The sequence below is a fragment of the Clavelina lepadiformis genome, chromosome 8 (assembly GCF_947623445.1).
Source record: "Clavelina lepadiformis chromosome 8, kaClaLepa1.1, whole genome shotgun sequence".
NCBI classification, from domain to species: domain Eukaryota; kingdom Metazoa; phylum Chordata; class Ascidiacea; order Aplousobranchia; family Clavelinidae; genus Clavelina; species Clavelina lepadiformis.
This window is the reverse complement of record NC_135247.1, coordinates 19,504,755-19,509,552: the sequence shown is the minus strand read 5'-3', so window position 1 is coordinate 19,509,552 and position 4,798 is coordinate 19,504,755. Positions and strand designations below refer to the sequence as shown.

Below are 4,798 nucleotides of genomic sequence, written 5' to 3'. Positions count from 1 at the left end.
GCTTTATTGGCCTTAACCCTCAGGGAAGCGTTTTTCGATACCTCGACAGCTCAAATGGTCTTAACCCTAGCCCTAAGTAACTTTTTCGAGATGGGACGAACATTTTTTCAGATAGAAAAAAAGAAATTTCCTCCTACACGTGGCCCTATGGAACTTTTAGTAGTTAAAGTAACAATAACATCACAATCAAAAGTCAGATTGCCAAAAAGTGATCATATTTGCAAACTTAAAACCGCCACGATAGCACATTCGAATATTGAGTAGGAACGAAAAGAAAATGAAACACAATTCGATTATACGAATGTTTAAATGACTTCAAATGTCTTCATTTCTTCTGTTTTTGGGTACCACGCACGTCTGTCCCCTCGTCCGCCATCACTTCAGCTCGGGCATTATCACACTGCAAACAACAAGCAGGTTATAAAGGATAGTCGCACAAACCACAGTAAAAGAGAAAACAAAACTGTTCCGCTGTACATTTCTCGTCCATGGACGTGGCATCCAGTGTTTTACTTACTTCGTTACATCCTTTAACTGGCATCACTTTCTGGGTGCGACTGCGAAGCAGGCATGTCTCCTTGTCCGCCACCACTTCAGCTGGGGCATTATCATACTGCAAACAACAAGCAGGTTATAAAGGATAGTCGCACAAACTACACGAGATGAGAAAACAAACCTGTTCCGCTGTACATTTCTTTTCCAACGTCGCGGCAACCACTGTGTTACTTTCTTCTTTACTTTCTTCAACTGGAATCTCTTTCTGGGTGCAGTCACTCATATTGTCCATGCTTTCAAGTTTGAAATCTTAAAGCTCCAACCCTAGCAAAGGAAATAAAAAATACACGTGTCAGGGTTAAGGCTACAGTGATGCAAGGGATTCCGCTGCTAATATAGCCTTTAACAAACGTAAACTGTCCGGCGTTACAGCTAGTTTTGAGCTATTGATACTCCTATGCGCTATGTTTCGACAGATGTCTTAACCTTTTGTACAATGCTGTACTTGAAACAATTTCTCTTTCCTCTCTAACTATACTCCAATCGTCAAACTTAAACGCTGTTACTTCCACGACTGACTGCCACAAATGAGTGCCATAACATCTCGCGCGAACATCTCGCGCGAACATTTCGCGCCAACATCTCGCGGGAAAAATGGCATAGACATCTTTGGCGCCACGTCACAGACATCTTGTGACAAAGCATTTTTTAAAGGTTATGCGCCCTTAAAATTGAGCGTTAGAAAGGTTAGAAGCTAACATTGCCAAGTTGTTTCCTTTTTAGAACAATGTTTTGGACAATTACAAAGCAATTTCGACCGAAATTCAAGCCGACAATAAATTATGGGGTAAGGCGTTTTCCAACGGTTGGATCTGGAAAATTGTTTCGTTGTCGATAAAAAAAACGACCAAGTCTTAGGGTAAGGATCAGTTAGTATTTCGTAATTAGAAAATGGTCGCATGTTATAATTTCGTAAATATCTCCTTTGTCACGCAATAAAGAGCGGTCAAAGTTTGGCAACCCAGAACACTCGATATCCAGGTTATGTGTACCCAAATACAACTTTCAAACGTAGCACGTTTTTGAGTTTAAAACCGAAATGCAAATATCAAAATTAAAGATTAATTAAACGTCTGCAGCACATTTCCCTTCCGTCACGATGTTTGTCGTCGGTAGAGCTGTTTCTTGAACGCACAAAATCACGTTTACACTCGCACAAACAAAAGGTTAAGCGGAAAAACTGTTCGAAATTCTGCAGGCGTTTACGGAAAAAACTAAAAAACGTAAGCCGCTGAAAGTTTACCTCCACATCAGCGAGCTCCTTCTCCTTCTGTGTCCCGACTTTCGTGGCGATCTGCCTTTGCAATCGCGACATAGATACCTATCTTTAAAACTGCTTCGTAAAAACTCCTTGGTGCAAGGAATACCTCTCCTAATATAGCCTTGAGCAAACGTAAACAGTCCGGCGTTACAGCAATTTTTGAGCTATTGATACTCCTATGCGCTATGTTTCGCCACAGGTCTTAACCTTTTATCCGATGCTGTATTTGAAACAACTTCTTTTTCCTCTCTAACTGTACTCCAATCGTCAAACTGAAACGCTGTTACTTCCACGACTGACTGCCCCAAATGACTGCCCTAACATCTCGCGCGAAAATCTCTCACAAGCATGTCGCGCCAACATCTCGCGGGAAAAAATGGCATAGAAATCATTGGCGCGACGGCATAGACATCTTATGACAAAGCATTTCTTGGAGTTAGGGTGAATGCGCCCTTAAAATTGAGCGTTAGAAACGTTAGAAGCTAATATTGACAAGTTTTTTCCGTTGTGGTACAATGTTTTGGACAATTGCAAAGCTATTTCGACCGAAAACAAGCCGACAATTATTTCTGGGGTAAGGCGTTTTCCAAACGACTAAGTCTCAGGGTAAGGATCAGTTAGTATTTCGTAATTAGAAAATGCTACATTTCGCGCCAACACCTCGTGGGAAAAAAATGGCATAGAAATCTTTGTCGCGACGGCATAGACATCTTATGACAAAACATTTTTTAAGGGTTAGGGTGAATGCGCCGTTAAATTGGAGCGTTAGAAACGTTAGAAGTTAATATTGGTAAGTTGTTTCCGTTGTGGTACAATGTTTTGGACAATTACAAAGCTATTTCGACCGAAAAACAAGCTGACAATAATTTCTGGGGTAGGGCGTTTTCGAACGGTTGGATCTAGAAATTTGTTTCGTTGCCGATAAAAAAACGACTAAGTCTTAGGGTAAGGATCAGTTAGTATTTCGTAATTAGAACATTATACGGTCGAATGTTATAATTTTGTAAATATCTCCTTTGTCACTCGATAAAAAGCGGTCAAAGTTTGGGAAATCGGAACATTCGATATCCAGGTTACGTGTACCCAAATACAACTTTTAAACCTAGCACGTTTTTGAGTTTACAATCGAAATGCAAATATCAAAATTAAAGATAAATTAAACATCTGCAGCACATTTCCGACCCGTCACGATGTTTGTCGTCGGTAGAGATGTTTCTTGAACGCACAAAATCACGTTTACACTCGCACAAACAAAAGTTTAAGCGGAAAAACTGTTCGAAATTCTGCAGGCGTTTACAGACAAAATAAAGAACGTACGCCGCTGAAAGTTGACCTCCACATCAGCGAGCTCCTTTTCCTCCCGTGTCCCGACTTTCGTGGCGATCTGTATTTGCGATCGTGAGTGAGAGACCTATTTGTAACAATGCTTCGTTAAAACTCAAAATGATCTAACCCCAGAAACGCAATTTCAAACAGGTGTAACTCGTCCGTTTTTAAGGAAAAACCACTCAAAATCGAGTATGTTTAAGATGGTAACAGTGTGCGTCTGCAACGCGAGTTTGGTTGAATTTCTTCAAGTAGAATTTGTGTTAGAGCACTTTGGGTTTGAAAAATGCTTTGTCTTGAGAATCGTCTGTGATCTCTACTTGGGTCGACCCGATGTGGATTTGGACAAGTCGTCAAAATTTGAAATCGATTTTTACGCCTTGAAATTAACTACACTTATTCTTACAATAATGTTTGCTACCCGGCCGGAAGGACGTTCCCCTACACCCTAGAATAAGGGAGATATAGACCCCCAAACTTTCAGGGTTAGATCAATACGACCGGTCGCATCTGGAAAAATGGTTCCATATATTTGAGGGGCTAGGGTTAGGGGTAAAGCGCCCTTAAAATTGAGGGCTAGTGTCGTAGGAAAGGTTATCTGGATTAGTTCTTCATCCTGGAACGGTAGGAGATGGGAATTGGGAAACCAATACGATTGAAATCACACAGTCCGCAAGTCTTGGGGTTAGGACATTAGGGTTGGTCAGACCACGAAAAATGCTTCGTTACGTGAGTGCACTTTGTAGAATATCTCCTTATCCTTTACTCAGACGTGGCTCAGAGTTTTGCGAGGATATGTTTTCGATAAGACTGTGTGGTGATTTAGATTTCAACCTCCTATTGCACGCCATTACCAAAAAACGAAACCTGTGCTTTTAAATGACTTTAACCGCTGTCGTCCGACTTTGAAACCCAAAAAAACTCGGCAGACCGAGCGACAACATTGTACGGCTTATAATAAGGAAGTTACGAAGGTTCAAAATATCCACGGCCTTTGAGCGGTCTCGAAAAAAAGTTAAAGTGTTGGGGTAAAGACTTTTCGGGTTTGTCAGACCACGAAAAATGTTTCGTTACGTTCACTTGGTAAATATCTCCTCTGTTACTCGATAAAAAGCGGTCAAAGTTTGGGAACACGGATCACTCAATATCCAGGTTACGTGTACCCAAATACAACTTTCAAACGTAGCAAGCTTTTGAGTTTACAACCGAAAACCAAATATCAAAATTAAAGATTAATTAAACGTCTGCAGCACATTTCTGACCCGTGACGATGTTTGTCGTCGGTAGAGCTGTTTTTTGAACGCACAAAATCACGTTTATATTCGCACAAACAAAAGTTTAAGCGGAAAAACTGTTCGATTTTCTGCTGGTGTTTACGGACAAAATAAAGAACGTACGCCGCTGAAAGTTGACCTCCATATCAGCGAGCTCCTTCTCCTTCCGTGTCCCGACTTTCGTGGCGATCTGTATTTGCGATCGTGAGTGAGAGACCTATTTGTAACAATGCTTCGTTAAAACTCAAAATGATCTAACCCCAGAAACGCAATTTCAAACAGGTGTAACTCGTCCGTTTTTAAGGAAAAACCACTCAAAATCGAGTATGTTTAAGATGGTAACAATGTGCGTCGGCAACGCGAGTTTGGTTGAATTTCTTCA

At 41.0% G+C, this 4,798-nt stretch overlaps 1 long non-coding RNA gene across 1 annotated transcript; it reads right to left on the bottom strand.

Moving 5' to 3' along the window:
* Positions 1-238: 238 nt before the first annotated feature.
* On the bottom strand, positions 239-817 carry LOC143469738 (uncharacterized). The gene is made up of 3 exons (XR_013119192.1): positions 677-817; positions 518-613; positions 239-400 (listed from the first exon to the last, which is right to left on the bottom strand). It is a non-coding gene; the product is annotated as an uncharacterized LOC143469738 (long non-coding RNA).
* Between the last annotated feature and the right edge of the window lie 3,981 nt (positions 818-4,798).